Source organism: Ptychodera flava, chromosome 4 (assembly GCF_041260155.1).
Source record: "Ptychodera flava strain L36383 chromosome 4, AS_Pfla_20210202, whole genome shotgun sequence".
NCBI classification, from domain to species: domain Eukaryota; kingdom Metazoa; phylum Hemichordata; class Enteropneusta; family Ptychoderidae; genus Ptychodera; species Ptychodera flava.
Genome location: NC_091931.1, coordinates 48,436,049 through 48,455,970, shown reverse-complemented (window position 1 = coordinate 48,455,970; position 19,922 = coordinate 48,436,049). Strand labels below are relative to the sequence as shown.

The window sequence follows — 19,922 nt, the reverse complement described above, 5'->3', positions numbered from 1 at the left end:
ATTTCTATCAGATCTAAAATAACTATAACTATCAAAAACAACAGTGTTTGACTTCGAAAGCCAGGTTTCTTGAATACACATTATATCAAATTGGTTAACAATTGATAGAAAATCTTCATCATCACATTTTTTTGATAAACCACCTTGGATGTTCCAACTTCCAACACGTAAAAAGAACGCTTAAATTCCTTCTTAAAACAGCAGTACTCTGTCTCTGCGAGGCAAAACACATGTCAGTGTAAAAGCTGAATAACAGACTGGATAAATTGAAGGAAACTTATGAACAGCTGACTACAAATAGGAATAGAAAAAAGTAGCCAGAATAACAGGTGTGCTAAATTTAGCACTAGGTTGACAAAAGTTAATGGACACACAACAACTCTTTTGGAGCACAGTGTAATATTGTAGCCATTAGTGGCTGTATCCAGACAGTCCCAGGACATTAAAAACAAACAACATGAAAGGAAACAATGCTTCTCTTTGATGCTCTGTCACCCCATTTAATATCACTCATCAAAAAACCTGTGCCACCTGAATTTATATGAATTCCGTCACTGTGATACAGGTAACTTGCATTAACATATCTGCTGTGCTGGTCACAATCTAAAACTGGTTGCGATCACCCTGATCATATCTAGCGTATAAACCATTGCCATAATTATAGTATGGCCTTCTATTGTAGGGCCTATTTCCTTGGAAAGAATCAGTATATTTCAGTGATCGGAATGAATAAAATTCAAATAAAACAATTTTCGTGAAGAAATTCAAAAATCTAAAACGATAGGAATTTTGTATATTAGTCAAAGGATCACCATGTCAATTTTCATCATTATTTGTTCAAAATTGAGGAATTTGAACCAACGAGAAGTGTGCATTCTGTTTGGTATATTAGACGCCATTGTTTTCTATGGGAAATCGAGCTTATTCGCCGTGTAGTAAAATGAAAAATATATCTGAAAAAACCTGTTGGTTTAACTTTTTCATTTCGCTGTAATTTCTTACGATAATTGAAATAGCACATCTCATGAAGGTTAACTAAAACTCTATCGTTTTACTTTTTTGAGTTTCCCTCTTATCTTTGAACGATCGTTTGGCTGTTGACTGTGTTTTCACCTTGTTACGTGCAGAGAAAACGAACAAAAGGGTGAACTCAGCAGTTAACGTTTAAACAAAATTTATTACGAAAATAAAACTAATTGCTAAGTCAGGGATAGAGTACAAGCTTTAAAAGTGTACAGACTACTTATCTCAGCTGGGACGGCAAAGCTCCAGTCTCAGAGTTGTAACAGTCAGTTGGATGAATGAACAGTCCTTGCAGGCTTGAAGCTGCACAAAGTCCACAGTATAAACCAGCGTTGGCAGTGAAGGTCTTGAAAAGTCTTGAGAATGACTACTGCTGGAGTTTAGTAACACACAAGAGACACAATCCCAAAAGTCTGACTGGAAGCTGAGCACGTCCCTTTTATAAAGGCATATAAGAACAATCTAGAACTTTTATTGACATGCTAATTACTGTTCTAAAATTATCTCTCTTACACAACTAATCAACTTTCCAGAACATTCCAAACATGACTAATTGAATTCAAGGTTGTGAGGTCATTAAGGGCAGTGACCTTGAGAATGTTCTAGACTAATTGAACTCAGGTCATGATGAGTGTGGGGGGAAATGACCTACATAACACACCCCCTCTTCAAAAAAAAAAGAAAATTTTTCAAAGAAAAATCTTTCTTTTGCAAATGTAATCTTGAAAAAGATTTAAGTACTCAATTTTTTTTTCTTACTCTAAAGTAAAACTTCTTGAAAGTGAACAACAATAAACTCTAAATACGAGAGAGACAGTCTGCAATTAAATTGTCTCTGCCTTTGATATGTCTAATGTCAAGATTAAACTCCTGTAACATTAAACTCCATCTTAGCAATCTCTGATTTTTGCCTTTAAATTTCTGCAGAAAAACAAGAGGGTTGTGATCAATATAAACACTATTGGCTGATTTGAAGAAGTAACATAAACTTCAAAATGCTGTAAAGCTAATATCAAAGATAAACACTCTTTTTCAATTGTAGAGTAGTTTCTCTGGGATTTGTTAAATTTGCGTGAAAAATAGCAAACAGGATGATCTACACCATGACTATCCTCTTGCAATAAAACAGCACCAGCAGCCGTATCACTAGCATCTACAGCTAATTTAAATGGCAAAGTGAAATCTGGTGCAGACAACACTGGGGCACTTTGCAGTATGGCTTTAAGTGTATCAAATGCCTGTTGGCATTGCTCTGACCAAACAAACTTTACTTTCTTTTTAAGTAAGTTAGTCAAAGGCTCAGTAATTGTGGAGAAATTTGACAGAATTTCTGTAGTAACCAGCCATACCGAGAAAGCGCATCAGTTGTCGTTTGCAGTTTGGTATGGGAAAACTTGAAATGGCACTGATTTTGGCATCAACAGGTTTTACCTCACCCTGTCCTACAGTATGTCCGAGGTAAGTCACCCTCGCCCAACCAAACTCAGATTTGCAAGGTTGACAGTCAACATTGCTTTACTCAGTCTCTCAAAGAACTTCCGCATGAGCTTGATGTGTTCCTCCCAGGTGTCAGTATACAGGACGACGTCGTCAACGTAAGCTGCACATCCGTCTAGCCCGGATATGACGTCGTTGATCATCCGTTGGAACGTTGCCGGAGAGTTCTTCATTCCGAATGGCATCACCTTGTACTGGAACAATCCGTCTGGTGTAACAAAGGCGGATATTTCACGAGCACGAGCCGTCAGAGGGACTTGCCAAAATCCCTTCAGTAGGTCAAATTTCGTCACATACTTGGCTTTTCCCACTCGGTCGATGCAGTCATCAATCCTCGGGATGGGAAAGTGTCTGTCTTTGTTAAAGTGTTGACCTTCCTAAAGTCTGTGCACATACGATAACTGTGATCTGATTTGGGAACAAGTATGCACGGCGAACTCCAGTTACTTTTACTGGGTTCAATAAAGTCATTGTCCAGCAGGTATTTGACTTCTTCCTGGAGATATTTTGCTTTTGTTGGATTCAGTCTGTATGGATGTTGTTTTACAGGCTTACTGTCCCCAACATCAACGTCGTGATAGATGACGTTTGTCCTCGTTGGAACATCTTGAAACAGGTGTTTATATTCATGGAGCAGTTCTTTCACCTGTTGTTGTTGTTCTGGCTGGAGGTGTGCCAACTTTGTAGACTCCAGCTTCTCCAGGATTTCTGAGTTCTGAAGCTTGACCGAGCCCAGCTTTGAGTTTAGAGTATTTTCACTCAAGTCAGTTTCAGTATCACTATCTTCATAATGGTTTGAACTGACTGCACTGACAGGCTGAGTTATAGTAGGATTATCCCTATCCAAATATGGCTTAAGCATATTTATGTGACATAGCTGTTTTTGTTTTCGCCTGTCAGGTGTTATTATGATGTAATTTAAATCACTCAATTTCTTATCAATTAGGTATGGCCCAAAGTAACGAGCATTGAGTGGTTTGCCAGGAACCGGAAGTAGAACAAGAACTTTTTGACCTGGTTCAAACTTCCGTTTTGAGGTGTTTTTATCATATTTGATTTTCATTGACTGCTGAGATGACTCAAGATTTTCTCTGGCTAATTCATATGCTTTAGAGAGTTTTGTACGAAAATCTGACACATATTGCAAAATATTGCAAAATATTCAGACAATCATCATCGTCTGATAGGAATTTCTCTTTAACGAGCTTAAGTGGGCCACGGACTGTAAATTGTCCAAATACAAGCTCAAATGGGCTAAAACCAAGAGACTCCTGAATTGACTCTCTAACAGCAAAGAGCAAAAAATGAATTCCTTCATCCCACTGCTTCTCTGTGTCAAAACAGTAGGTCCTAATCATGTTTTTCAAAGTTTGATGAAATCGCTCAAGAGCACCCTGACTTTCTGGATGATAGGCGGATGACCTGTACTGTTTAATGCCTAGCTGATCCATTACTTGTTGAAAAATACCAGACATAAAGTTGGAGCCTTGATCGGACTGGACACATTTAGGGAGGCCAAATAAAGTGAAAAATTTGACTAAAGCTTTCACTATAGTCTTTGTCTTTATATTTCTCAGTGGTATGGCTTCTGGGAACCGAGTTGTCATGTACACATTATTGTCAGCATGTACTCATTTCCTGATCTTGTTTTTGGTAGGGGCCCAACACAGTCTATTAGTATCCTACTAAATGGTTCTTGAAATGCAGGAATTGGCTGTAAAGGGGCCTTTGGAATGGTTTGATTCGGCTTTCCTACCATTTGACATGTGTGACAAGTTTTACAGAAATGTGCTACATCCTGCCTGAGATTAGGCCAATAAAAGTGACTGAGAATTTTATGATAAGTTTTCCTGACTCCTAAGTGACCAGCCCAGGGAGTTTCATGGGCCAGGCGCAATATTTCAGCACGGTAGGGCTTTGGAACCACAATTTGATGTTTTATAGCCCAATCGTCATCAACCAAAACATCTGGAGGTCTCCATTTACGCATGAGAATACCAGACTTTGTATAATAGGAAACAGAGCTATCTGAAGTTTTACCTTCATCATCTACCCGTCAAACAAAGACAAAATATCTGGGTCTTTGTGTTGTTCTGCAATGAGATTTGATCTAGAAAATGTCTGACTTTGGTCAGCAGAAGTTTTACTGGAAGTTTCAAATCCACGAGGGATAACGGAATGATCCGTGTCAAACACCTGACTGAGAAAGGTGTCATTTAAGTCAACATCTGTGACATTATTTTTGAGAGTATTTTGATTCTCGGAAGTTTTCTTGACATGGCTCGAGTAATGGCACATGAAGGAAATAAATCGGGTATCTCTTGTTCAATTGGCTCTGGATCCTGATCTAAACTAGGATTATCAGTCACAAGTGGATTAGTAATGACCTTGTCCCCAGCAAGGTCGTTTCCAAGAAGAAGGTGAATCCCTTCAAAAGGCAAAAAAGGCCTAATACCTAAAGCCACAGGTCCAGAAACAAAGTCCGAAGACAAATAGACATTATGGAGAGGAACAGGAATGTAGTCATTGCAATCTACCCCCTTAATAAGAACTTTAGAACCTGAAAATGACTTTTCAGAAAACGGCAGGGTATCTGCCAACAAAAGAGACTGGGACGCCCGGGTATCTCTTAAATTTTGACAGGGGTAGCGGAAGACAAATCACTAGAAAGTGATACAAAACCATCATGAATAAATGGTTCGAAAATACCCATAATGCTATCTTGAGAAGAATTGACCTTGACTTCATTAATTGGGGATAAGAGGGGTTTAACCTCAGAAAATGTGTTGCACACATTATTAGACTCTAATTGAGATGATGAAGAAATAAAGCCGGTGGGCTTAGATCCACTTTGACCACTTTGACCTTCACGTTTTCTTTTCAATTTGAAACACTCTGACATTAAATGGCCGTCTTTCTTGCAATAATTACAAGAAAGTGTACAGAACTGTTTGTCAGAAGGAGATTGAGACTTGGGATTTGATGATGTGGAAGTGTTACTTGAATTTTGTGAACTGTTGTCATTTGATTTTTTACTCTCCTTTGAAAAATTCTTGGATGAAAAGGACGAGTTAAATTTACCTGCATTGTTTCTGTATGAAAAGGACTGGGATGGTTTGCTGAGAAATGAAGATTTGTGGGTCAATGAATAATCATCGGCCAAACGTGCAGCAACCTCCAATGTATCTGCCTTTTGTTCATTGATAAACGTCTTGATGTCACTCCGGATGCACCTTTTAAATTCCTCAATCAAAACAAGTTGTCGTAATTTGTCATAATTCTGACTGACCTTTTCAGAAGAACACCAGCGATCAAACAGTTGTTCTTTTGTTCGAGCAAATTCAACATAAGTTTGATCTTTCGCCTTCTCACAATCCCTAAATTTCTGACGGTACGCTTCAGGCACCAACTCATAACCCTTGAGAATTAATTCCTTCACAGAATCATAATTTGAAGCCTGCTCTACTGACAACTGAATGTAAATTTCTCTGGCTTTACCCACCAAAGCACTCTGCAAAAGCATAGACCAGGACTCCTTAGGCCAATTCAGACTCTGAGCAATTTTCTCAAAATGGAGAAAATATTTGTCAACATCCTTTTCTTGGAAAGGGGGAACTAACCTGAAATGCTTAGTGATGTCAAACTTGTCTGAAGGGAAGAATTTCCTGACTGTCCAAGCTCTAAACGTTTTATTTCTACCTGTAATCGCTGTTCTTCTAATCGCAATTCTTTTTCTCTCTGTCTTTCTTCCATTTCTAATCTTTCCTGCCTTCTTTTTCTTTCTGTCTTTCTTCCATTTGCAATTCTTTTTCTTTCATTTCCTTTTCTAATTCCAATTTCTTAAGCTCCAAATCTGCCTGTATTTCTAATTCTAATTTTTTGAGTTCGAAGGAAGACTCAGGCTCATAATCTTTTAAGGCAGACTCCTCAAAATGGCCAGAATTAACTAAATGTTTTGCAATCTTGAACTGTATTTCCCGCTTGCGCATAGATCTTTTGACATCTACTTTAAGGAAATTTGCCAGTGCTATGAGGTTGTCTTTTCTGAGGGAATTAATGTGTCCTGATCGAGGTCATCCATAAATTCGTCTGGCTTGAATTCCGCCATGATTGAATTTCGCTGAGTTCACAGTGTAAAGTAGTTTTGAAAAGGTAGGCAAAATGTTGTCAAACGGCTCAAAATGTTCGTATCCCGGACAAGCCCCCAATTTGTTACGTGCAGAGAAAACGAACAAAAGGGTGAACTCAGCAGTTAACGTTTAAACAAAATTTATTACGAAAATAAAACTAATTGCTAAGTCAGGGATAGAGTACAAGCTTTAAAAGTGTACAGACTACTTATCTCAGCTGGGACGGCAAAGCTCCAGTCTCAGAGTTGTAACAGTCAGTTGGATGAATGAACAGTCCTTGCAGGCTTGAAGCTGCACAAAGTCCACAGTATAAATCCAGCGTTGGGTGAAGGTCTTGAAAAGTCTTGAGAATGACTACTGCTGGAGTTTAGTAACACACAAGAGACACAATCCCAAAAGTCTGACTGGAAGCTGAGCACGTCCCTTTTATAAAGGCATATAAGAACAATCTAGAACTTTTATTGACATGCTAATTACTGTTCTAAAATTATCTCTCTTACACAACTAATCAACTTTCCAGAACATTCCAAACATGACTAATTGAATTCAAGGTTGTGAGGTCATTAAGGGCAGTGACCTTGAGAATGTTCTAGACTAATTGAACTCAGGTCATGATGAGTGTGGGGGGAAATGACCTACATAACAACCTATTTTTTCATATGAATAATTATCGCATATGTATTTTCATAATTCGATCCTTCATGAAATTACTGCCAAAATATCATAAATGAAAGGTCAACATATGAGGAAATTGAATCTGCAACTCTTCCATCAATATTAAGCTGTGCAGCGTGGAAATTCGGTGAAATTTAATACATAGCGTCAAAGGTGGATTTGACTCACTGTACGCGTACACGCCGTATGTATGGCGAAAAAGTGACACGCTAATACGAAACAAAATGGAGGGCCTTTGGGCCCGCAGTGTTCATTTGAACAGATTTACATCTCCAACCCTGGGTGCACTTGTACACCAAATAAAAAGATGGTAGGTGCTGCAGTTTTGGAGTTTATAATGTGGATGGACGTACATACATATGTCACGGATTTACTATATAAGCTCTCTTTGGTATATATATGCATACTGAATGTGAGCTAAAAATTATGAACATATACTACTTCACAAGATCACTATCTGTGAGAGAAATCTTGCAACACACGAAAATCCTAACAGTAATCAGCCAAAAATAGACCATTGTCAGAGGTGTCAACTTGAATTGCTAATTAGCCCTAAATTTGCATAGAGCCTCTGCCTTGAAATCTTGGTTCGACTATGAAACAGTTTGCAGATATACTCCCACATACCTTGGTTTAACCTTTGAACTCTGACCCAGTGGTGACCTGTGATAAGCAGAGACTCATCTGAGCTAGGTGAAGAGGGCCAGATGTAACATGCACTTTACATTTCAATATTCTCTCATATTCATTAACACATAATGGCAGCAAATTGTTTGACGTTACAACATTCATTTCTGGGCAACTTGATAACACAAGATTTTATACTTATATTTCCTCAACTGATGCAAATCATATTTGTCTCAATAAAATTGGCTATGATTATGGGTATGATTTCCCTCTATGTGAGACACTAACATAAATTAAACAAGAAATATTTTTGTTACCCTCAAAGAAAATACTGTATAAGTTCAACTATTAATGTTGAATCTGATGAATTAATTTTCGTCACTACCTACCCACTTCAACAATCATGCATATTCCATAGGATTCCTATAATTAATGTTTTTCTTGACATGTATTTGAAACTCACAATTTCTTTGGCTATGAATTATTTGACAATTTTAGAAATTCTGTATTATTAAAATTATGAAAACTTTGAATCCTGGAGACAAACCATAAGCTGTGATATTAAAGATAATTACGATAATGGGAGAAGCTAGTTTGTCAATTTAATAAGGGAAATGAATGAACATGGGACATATGTGGACAAGAGTTCCTTTTAGGCCCCCAATGCCAAGAAATCACTTTAATCGTGGACCTTCCCTGGAAGAAGCCCATGAAATACAATTTTGGCAGGGTTTAGAATTAGGGTTAGTTTAGGGTTAGCATTCTTTAGAGTGTTGTATATCCTAGCCAAGAAAAACATTGGGGGATGGCTTCAACTCTTTCCCATATTTGAGTATATTTGAAGCAAATTTCTGAAAGTGACATAGATTATTATGTATTTTGGGATGGAACAGTCCAATCTGTGGTCATTAGCTGTGATTGCTGTCATACTTTGCTTGAGTACTAACATTTAACATAGCCAAACTGTCCTGAACATTTTGTCAGACTATATGAAACCATCCAAAATTCATCAAAAATATAAGTTTGCAAGTTTTGTCATAATTTCAACAAACCTGAGTCAGGTCATAGCTTCAAACCTGCTCACAAAAGCAATCAGACTAAAAAATTCCAAGAAGGTGACTTTTGGAATAGTACGACCAAAAACAGGAAAATCTACCAGAAAAATACAGTTTTGCAAATTTTCACACAAATCTGGTAGAGATCATCCCAATGGACCTTCATATAAAATTCGAAGCAAATCTGACAAGCAGTTTCAGAAAAGATGATTTATTAAAAATAAACATAACAGAATGCTAAAATATGCATAACATTACTGTTTGAACAAACCAGGCTAAGGGACTGGTCAGTTTCTTGGCCTTGGAGGGGGGGGGGGCAGTGGATTCATTAGGGGTAACCCTGCTTTTAACTTTGGTGATAGGGGGTCACCATGTTTTTGAAATGCCCAATAGGAGGGGGTCAGTGTGTTTTTTAAGTTCAACACGGGCTCACACTTGCATAAAATGCATTGTGCCAGCCACAAATTTCATCATTTAGTTGCATTTTTCGTTGCGCCCTTCGGGCGCGTAACTTTAATAATAATAATACATATTTTTCAGAGCCCTGTCCTTATGCAAAACTTTAATATATCAGACATATATATCTGAGATATCTGTATGTTTAAATTTTTTCGGCGCGCCCTTTGGGCGCATTTCTTTAAAATATCAAACATATTTTTCAGCATGCCTTTCAGCTGCATGACTTTCATATATCAGATATATATATCAGAGATATCTGGATGTTAAATATTTTTCAGCGCGCCCTCTTGGCGCAGTAAATTAATATATTACAGATATATGTCAGAAATATCTTGATGTCTGTAAATTGAAAGTCTGTTTTGCAAAGTGTACTAATCATTATGAAATCTGCAGTTCATATGAAAAGCATGACATGTTCTTGATACTTTTCTGTTTTCTCTATGAGAATTCAGTATGAGAAAGCAACATGCACCAATATTTCACAATCACATTTTTCTTAAACCAGATGCAGTTCTGGACATCTGCTTATGCATAAAGAGAGTTGAAATACATACAGCTCATTCAAAATACTGTTTTGAAACTTTAGAATTGACACTTTAAGTTCCTATCTTACAACTTACGTGACAACAATTTCTATTAAAACAAAGAATGACTGAATGTTAATATATATATATATATATATATATATATATATATATATATATATATATATATATATATATATATATATATATATTTATACACTGAATTATTCAATTTATATTCCAACTTTTGTTTTACCTTTGTTTCTCGCAGGGGGGTCACACTGTTTTCAAAAGTTGGAATAGGGGGGTCATCCTGTTTTCAAAAGTTGGAATAGGAGAGTCAGCCACTTTTTGACGTCGGCAAAAAATAATCCAACCCCCCCAAGACCGAAGAAACAGACCAGTCCCTTAGACCACCTCAAGCAACAAGCATACAAAATGTTAAACTTATCTGACAAGCACATTTATTTGAAGAAGATTTTTTTGGCTAGTACCAAAAACAGAAAATACTTGCCTAACCTGAAATATTTGGCCAAACCTGACAAGGTTTAGCCTTAGCAAAATACAAAATTTCAAACCAGTCAGGTGAGCACTTTCCAAGATTAGTAGCTTGGAATAGAAAAGCTGATGGATGCCTACAATCTGTGAGAGTAATCTTGCCACACACACTGACAATCCAACCAACTAGACTAAAAATAGACCATTGTCAAAGGTGTGAACTTGAATCGCTGATTAGCCCTGTATTTGCATGCCTTGACAAAAGGTTCTAATCTTGCAACTTTTTGGTACAACTATGCTTTGAAATATGGCACTCACACATCCAAACTACAACCCTGACTCTAGTGGTGACCCATAATAAGCAGAGGCTTTCATAAGAGCCGGGTGAAGTGTATTTAGATGTAATATGCACTATCTTTTTTTAATTTTCTTTATATATATGTTAATACAGAATGGAGACAAATTCTTTTAGGGTTCATTTCTTGGCCATTTGATATCACACTTTTTGTACTGATTTTCCTAACAAAACCATGTTCAATAAGGATACATCAGTGCCATCTCTCTAGTCAAATTTTAATGGCTGTAATACTCTTCATATGATTTTCCTCCCTATGTGAAACTTTTTTATATTGATAAGGTTTTTATGAGAGTCTTTTCTCGAAGGAAAAAAATTATATTACTGTCAGAAAGGTGGAATTACATGAAGTGGTTAACATGTTACTTCTGTACTAAATAAATGTTCCTATTGGCCAACTATTTGCAAGTATTTTTCCCCTTTCTTTATGTGTATGTCAATTTTGTTTTTTCTGTTTGCAATATAAAATTCAATTTTTTGTAGATTTTGCACAAAGTCTGTAAAGTTTATGATGTACAATTCCTTGGAGTTAGATTTAGCTGTGTAGATATACCTCTTGCAGCCAAAATTAAAAAGTTAAGTAGCTTTGGAAGATAAGCCAAGGTATGAGGTCCTGAGTCCTAATGGTGTTCCCAGTTTTTAGCTCACATGTTCACACGTGAGCTTATGTCGCAGCGATGTCTGTCTGTCTGTCTGTCTGTCTGTGGGCTCAATATTTAAAAAAATGGCTGATCAGATCAAAATCAAATCTGGTACATAGATTCAGTTTGCAAATGGCAAGAACTGTAATTGCTAATTTGCATATTTAATGAACTTTCCCTATCAGGGATATATATCTGAATTGACTGGATCAAAATTGACAAAATTTGGCATATATATGGAAGATACTATGATTTAACATCATTGAAGGTCATCAAGCATTTTAACTTCAACCAATTCCTAATTTGCATATTTAATGAACTTTTCTAATTAGGGATATATATCTGAATTGACTTGACAAAGTTGACAAAACTTGCTGATTTTACATGAAAGATACTATGATAAAACATTATCGAGAGTCATACATTTTTACTTCGGCCAATTCCTAATTTTCATATTTAATTAACTTTCCTAATAAGGGATATATACCGTGATTTACTTGATCAAAGTTGGCAAAACATGCTATAACATTGATGATACCAGGTTTAAACAATATTGAAAGTCATTTCGCATTTTCATGTCAGCTTATTTATAACTTTTATATCTAATGAGCTTTCAAGTTTGGCATATACAGCTTGAAGGACTTGACAAAAAGCAATTACACTTGCTATATAAAGTGGTGATACAATCACAGCAGTCAGGGAAATTTACTATTTTTATTTCAGCTAATTACATATTTGTATACTTAATGACCTTCAGAATTAATCTGTGGAGAATATTTTTCATGATGTTGATCATGATATGTTTATTGAAGTTGCAAACATGTGGCAAAAGTTTAAATGATCACACACTTGCAATGTACAATGAAACATGTAAGCATTTTCAGTTCATATCTGGTTCAATGAAGGTATTCTTAAAAACTTTTACATGGTTATAGTTACAAAACAAATAAAGGAGAGACTCCTCTTCATTTTTACAAAATGTACAAGCAATTTATGAAACTCTGGGTGGAGTCATTTTATGAAGCAACACGATAGTTGGTAAAATATGATGTGTTAATTTTCACTGGAATTTACGCAATTTTGTGTAAAGGTTTAATTTAAACGGTAACTGGTAAATAGATTCCCATTCCAGAAAAAGCTGTCCAGTGCATTTATGAAAAATATTTCAGACCTTGGAGAGATAAAATATTGTTTCACAATACCTGGGACTTTGTGTTTTGTGGTACATTAATTTGATTGAGATGATAGTAAATATCTTTATGGTGATCTTTAGATAAAATACCTAACATTGGTTCACTCTAGAGTAAGGTTCGACATATCAGGATTGTATTTCCAATTTTTGGCAGTGCTAAGACCATAGAATACCACCCAAGAAATTGCTGGTGTTGCGCACCCCTGTCAATTACTTCAGCTCATTGAAGGATGTTGCCATGGACATCAAACAGGTGCCCCACATATCTGAATTAAACCCAATTCAAAAAGATTGTGATAGAAAATACTTTTCTCTCCCACTAAGATATTTTCATTATTCCATATGCATCAGTATAAGTAATGGACCTCCACTCCAGGAGCAATGTCACCATTTTCCATGTTTGAAGCACATAATGCAGAGAAAAGAATTCATACAAACAGACAGAGATTTCATTTTAAAATTTGAGCGCAGGACGAGTTCAATACCACCTATACGTTGAAGTTGTTTATGGATCGAGAAACAACTTCCAAGGTTATACAACAGAATTATCCAAAAAAGCGGCGCAGCCAGTTTATGCATTGAGCCTTGAAAATTGCGAATATATGAGGCATGCCCAGACCTCCATCTCATACTGGTATATGCTCCCAATAAGTTTTCCTGGCAGCTCTGTCAGGGCCATTCCAAAGAAACTTGAACAGGAGGATGTCAATTTCTTTGCCATATTTTCCTTGATTGTCGGTGAGATTTAGGACACACAGGACTTGACAGATTCCCAGTGCTTTGATAATTTGATCTTTTCCAAGTAAGGTCAGACCCCTCATTTTCCATAGGTTTAGAGACGCTTGTAACTTGGCCAAAGGACCCACAAAGTTCATCTCTAAAGCCAAGTTTCCCTAAAATTTTTAAAGGAGTATTTGGCCATTTAATTTTGAGAGGTTTTCTGAACCTGTATATTCCAAGCCAGAGGGCTTCACTTTTACTAGGATTAACTTTAAGTCCAGAAATCTCACTGAATGCATTATTCAGCTTTTCAAAAATGGTTTGACAAGAGGTAATGACACTGAGGAAACATGTCAGATCTGACATCTGCATATGGTGATGATTTAACTGAACCAAAACCTGGCACTTCTCTCCCATTATATACTTTGATCTGACTTCAGGGAGCATAGAAAAACTTCAAGCACTAAAATAAACAGCATGGGAGAGAAAGGGTGTCTCACTCCACGACCCAATGTAAAGCAGCCTGTACTGAAATGTTTGTTCATCACACAACTTGAGATGTCAGTGTACAAGCTAGACTTATCCACTGTTGCAAAAAAGGGGCCGAAATCAAAATGCAGAAAATAATTGCCATTCAACTGAGTCAAAAGCTTTCTCAAAATTGATGGTTAACATAATACCAGGTAGATTGAAATCTTTTGTATAATCTAGGATGTTTTCAGCAAGTCTGACAACATCACCGATGAAGCGATTTTTCCTGCGTGAGACTTAGCCGAGTGCAATTTCAGGAATATAAGATTGTTTTTCTAGAACCACTCTTGATTCGATCCCAATGGTGACACTGAATGTTCGGTATGCAGTATCCAATTTCTTTTACAACCATCCATCCATCCATCCATACAGCCAGCCAGCCAGCCATACAGCCATCCATTCGCCCATGCATAGATCCATCCATCCCCCATCTGGACCAGTCCATTCTTCAATCCATCCATCAAGACCTTAATCTCTCCCTCCCTCCATCTGTTCATCAATCCTTCCTTCCATCCATCCATCCATCTAAATATATGTTTGGAGGAATAATCCATCCACCCTTCTCTCCATCCATTCATCCATCCCTCCATCCATCTGTACTTTTACAGATATACAGATGCCATATTGACTTACCCAAAAGGCTCTCTTTTGTATTATACATATGACATATGCGAGCTAAAAACTAATGGCTGTGAATGGGTAAAACTTAACATGTTAATCTTACTAATGTTACAAGTACCTCTGAGACAGCTCAACCTCATCAAGGATCTGCAGCAAATCAGATGCTCTGCTTCATCAAGCCTTGCACTACAATATCAACAACATTTGTATGTCTCCTATGCAGATCAGTGGTTGTTGTAAAGAAAGCCAGGCTCACACAGCTTCTACACGTCTGCTCCCAAATACTGTAAATTGAAAGGTCACAGGTCAAAAGTCAGAGTTCAGACTACTTTCCAATGTTGTACCTGTTTTATTATCATGTATGATATTTCTCCATGAAAAAACATCACAGAATCTAAAATCTGTTTTAATCAAAGCCTGTTGCACGGTACATAATATGACTGACAAAAAATTCTCTTTTTGTTGCAAAATTAAACAATTTACATTTCCCACAAGAAGTATGATAAATGTGACATTTTGGAAATGAAAGTTCAAAAAAGGGTGTGACTTACAAAATAGCAAACTAATAAAACCATGCAATGAGAAAGCTTTTATGTACAAGATGTTCAGCAAATAATGGCCTATTATAAACAAGGTGCTATTCTTTGCAGTCATTAGCTAAAAATTTGTGTCACTGGTAGCCTAGTAGTATACATTTACCAAATACTATTATTTTTCAGCGTGTGCTAAAGACATCGTATAGAAGATTATGTTCCATTACTTTAACTGAGGACAGAACATTTTGTTTGTGCCGCCGTGTACATTAATTGATGAATTTTTCAAGGGATACACCAGTGAGGATTATGTCCTCTTTTACAACACTTCTGTACAGTTAATGTATAGTCTCCCTAGCTCTAACCTGTGAATCTACATGTATGACAGCATTCTGCAGTGCAGTGCCCCCTCATATGGAATTTTTTGTGAAAACCCTCACAGTATTTGATGAAAGTGGGTCACTACCTGTGTAGAACATTTTTATTAAGGCAAAAAGCACCACTGTAACAGATAAGAACCTTTAAACTTTTAAAATACTTTGTAAGTCTTGCTACTTGTGCTGAGTCATTTTTATGTTCACAGCTTAAATAAAGTTGTTGCACCTTTTTACAGTGAACCCTTGATATATAGGAAAGTAGTTGCATCAATGAGAATGAAATTTTTGTCATTTTTCTCTTTCTAAAGTATGTCACTGTAGCAAATATATTGTGAAAGAGTAGTGCATGATGCCTCCTTATACTGATTTCTCATTGAGAAAACAGAAAAGTATCAGGAATTTGTTATGCTTTTCATATAAACTGCAGATTTCATAATAGTTAGTACATTTTGCAAAACAGACTTTCAGTTTACAAACATCAAGATATTTCTGTTATAAATTGAAGTACCTCACCCGAAGGGTGCACTGAAAAATATTAAACATCCAGATATCTCTGTTAATGTATGATATATTAAAGTCATACGATTGAAGGGAGCACTGAAAACTATGCATGATTATGAAAGTTATGTGCCCGAAGGGCGCGTTGAAACAGTACGATGAAATTTGAGGCTGGCGCAATGCATTTTAAGTATGAGCCCGTGTCGAAATTAAAAAAACACTCAGAACCCACTCTATCGGGCATCGCAAAAAGATGCTGGGCCCAAATGAATCCACCACCCCCTGCCCCCAGGCTGAAGAAACTGGTCAGTCCCTTGTCACACAGGGATGGTGACCAATTTGAATTTCAAGAGTCAGGAAATATTGTAGGATTTGTTTCTCTGGTACTAAACTTTGCACAGTGACCCTTTAGTTTTTGTCATGATTTCAAAAGAGAATGGTTGAAAGGTCCCATATAGAGATTTTGAGCAAGTCTTATGATTTTGAGGCACATATACTGCTTTCGAAGTTTTCCAGGACAAACACTGTGTGGCTATAGGGGCAATAAATACTTGGTAGATCATATCTGCAAGATAAACAAATTGTTTGATATGATATACAATTTCTCCTAATCAACATGTATACTTACAAAGTAGTATCACCCAGCCTTTAGAGCAATGTGCTGGATCATGGTTGTCAGTCCTGTTGCAATAGTAACCTATCGTACAGTTAACACTCATCTAGAATTTTGCCTTCCAACTCATCACGATACGTGCCGCTGGAAAAAGTCCATTACAACTTCTCAAAAACCTTAAGAGCTTAGTAAGATCCTCAAACTGAATATTTGGTGTCACTGTTAACTATTTTCTGGGAATTAAATTTGCTATTTCCCTGATAGATGAAATCCCCTAGGTTAAAACCAATAGTGGCAAGTAATGTTGAATGGCTAATTCTTTTTTTTTCATTTGGAAATCAATGCATTTCAATCCCACTGAAAGCGTCTCTTTCATCAACATATTTAAGTAAAACTTGGCAAAATTTAAAGCATTTAGAGTGAGATACATTTATTAGTGGAGTTAATATTTTTTGCTCATTAAGAAAATCAGAATTTTGTTGAGTTCATTTAAAATTCTACCATTGGCTAGCTGAGATCTCACAAGTGTTGCCATCTTTTAGCATTTCATTACACTGAGGCAATGACATGAGTTTTAAAAATATATCACAATTATACAGTCAAATGGTAATTATGCATTTCCTTACATTTCTCTTTAAAATACTGTGGGAACTATCAAATGCCTGTTCGATTTCATCAGTTCATCATAATTTTATTTGTAATGACCAAAATTTTACAATGGCACATGACAAGTTTGTTGTTGGCCCAAAGTATCTGGAAACTATATCAAGAGCTGTATTTTGTCAGCAGACACTAGCATGATGTAATATTGACTGAATTAACACAGTTTAATAACAGTTTAGGTTTACATGTACGTAGGACAGCTAGGGCAAAGTGTTGAGAGGAACCGAGACAACAGTAATGTCTCTCTGAACACTGCTCACACACTTCCCATAAGATATTTCCCTGTCTGTTGGAATAGGTACCAGCATGGCATGATGGATACTGGGTTCCGGGATGGCAATTTACAAAAGTGATGTTGTAAAAAGTCTGTCATTTTCTCTCTTAAAATTTTCCATCTTCAAAAACTTGTTTGGATGACAAAAGTTGCAAGCTCCAAGTTAAAGAAATCACATTTTCTATCTGATAATATCCCAAAGAAAGATGTGTTTTTACATTATTACATACATTCATAGAAGTTGTCAGCAAGGTTCTGTGTATGCACAGATCTGAAACAGTTGAAATTTTGTGGATATTTGGAGTGAATTGCTTGTGTGCATCCACGAGTATGTTGTTTGTTCAAATGTGCATACCATTTTTGTCCAGGTGATTTGTGCCTTGAAAGCAAACACTTAAACGTCCGCTCAAACTTTCCACAATGAAACTTTGAACCATCTTCTCATGAAAGCAAAACTAAAAGTCAGGGGTAACCGTGCATGCAAAGTTGGTACTTGAGAAACAAACTGTCTAAAATTTACTTATACATAAATTCAAAAGAGCTGTCATCTCTGTGTTAACTCTAGGCAATAGTATAAAACTTCTGATCTTTGAAAAACCAAAATGGTGAAAGTTTTTCTCAGTCCAAGAGCTTTAAAATGAGCCACTACAATCAGTAGCCCAGAAAGGCATTGAAAAATTTAGGAATCAGAATATCTCTCTGGTGGCACATTCTACCTTGAAGGAGGTTCCACCTTAAGGAGTCTGGAAAATTAATTTCAGTTTAGCGCTTTTGTTGGTGAAGACCCGTAGGAAACGTGCAGATCTTCATTTAGCTGCAGCAGATCGGTTTCAGAGCTGTGACAGCTCAAACCAGCTTTAATGCAGATCTGCACAGAGCGTTTGGAGCTGTCATTTGTCTGCTGCAGATTCAAGTGTCTCTGGAAGACGAAATGCAGACTTGTGCAGCTCTTGGCCGATCGGTCAACAGCCGTTATGCAGCTCAAAATCGTTCGAAGTAAAACTTTGTTGACACTACAATTGTCACAGCTCTATGGCAGCTCGAAACAGTTCACTGGCAGCAAAACATATGAGCCAGTCAAGGTATATATAAGGGTAGGCACCACCGTAGTTGAGTTTTCGTTTCTAGTAGAGTGAAGTTATAAGGACGGTCAGGTATTTAATGAGTTCAGTCCATTTTCAAATTAAAATTTGCGTGCGTCCGTTTTGCGATCTCGGCTCAGAAAATTGATCGAGTACTGCGTACGTGTACGTGTACATGTAGTCTATCAGCGTAATCCTATGGGCACACATATAAAAACGCCGGGAAAGCCCTGTGCATCAATGAGAAGTTGCCTTATAATTATCAACGTGTCTTCCTCAGAATCATTGTTCATTCGATGTTAACCTGTGCTCCGTTTTACCTTTGACATTTGTAGATCCGAGCACCGCTACTTTTGCTACTCCCCACAGGTCCGAACATCAAATCATAGACCCTTGAGAAAAACGTGTACGTTGTTGTTGGTTAGGCTGCATCACGCATGATGACGTCATTTATCATGTGAAAAGTTGTCCGCGATTGGTCAGATTCGCTAAATGACCCAGGTCACGCAGGTCAAAGTGTTAGCGGCAAGACACATCGACCGTTAATCTACACGTATTGAATTAGCTTCAGGGTTACTCTGTCATGTTTCTTTGCTAAACTTTGGATGAAATTTCGCCGAAAACGGTATCCAAACTTTGATAAAATGGTAGCAAATTGAACGAGTATACTTGACGAGATATTCAACGTACCAATAGGTCTCGCCGTCAGGAGAAATGACGTACAAACCATGGATATATTGCCTGCAATTGCAAACGACATTGCAAACCGCATACCGATCCCAATGATACCATAGGTAAGTTACTTTGACATATCTCCTTCATATGCGTTTTTTATTTGTACAGACTTTTCTGAAGATTACATTCGGTATATCGAGGAGATCTAGTTGCTTCAAGTTCAAGCCAGGCATCAGTAAAAACTGCCGATTTGCGATTGTACGGTTCAAGAAGACAGGGTGCTGAAATAATATACACAGTCAATCCAACACAATTGTCATCAATAAAATTGCCGATTTTCGATCACCATGTAATCAGTGTATCACCTAGGCTTTTGATCTGCTTCATGAAAATGCTGTTGAAACAATATACTACGCGTAAATTTTCCGTACGCTGATTTTGCATATGAAAGCCTGCCAGTTGAGAGTTACGTGTACGTTCACAAAGTTCATTGCCCTAGCCCGATACGGTTTCTGTGTCACATTATCTCTGTACGATTGAGAAAAGGAGACAAACTGAAGTTTTTATGCATTGTATGGATGTCCATAACACTCTGAAAATAATTCTGATAGCAAAATCGACACGAACAATCGGACTTTATTGTCACAGAAACGTGTTCA

The 19,922-nt window shown here is 37.0% G+C and overlaps 1 long non-coding RNA gene across 1 annotated transcript in view; it reads right to left on the bottom strand.

Moving 5' to 3' along the window:
• LOC139132039 (uncharacterized) overlaps positions 1 to 19,922 on the bottom strand; it is a 53,844-nt gene that overhangs the window by 8,713 nt on the left and 25,209 nt on the right. Inside the window, exon 4 of the long non-coding RNA XR_011552246.1 lies at positions 14,667 to 14,832. This is a non-coding gene — a long non-coding RNA (uncharacterized lncRNA). The remainder of the gene's footprint in view (positions 1 to 14,666; positions 14,833 to 19,922) is intronic.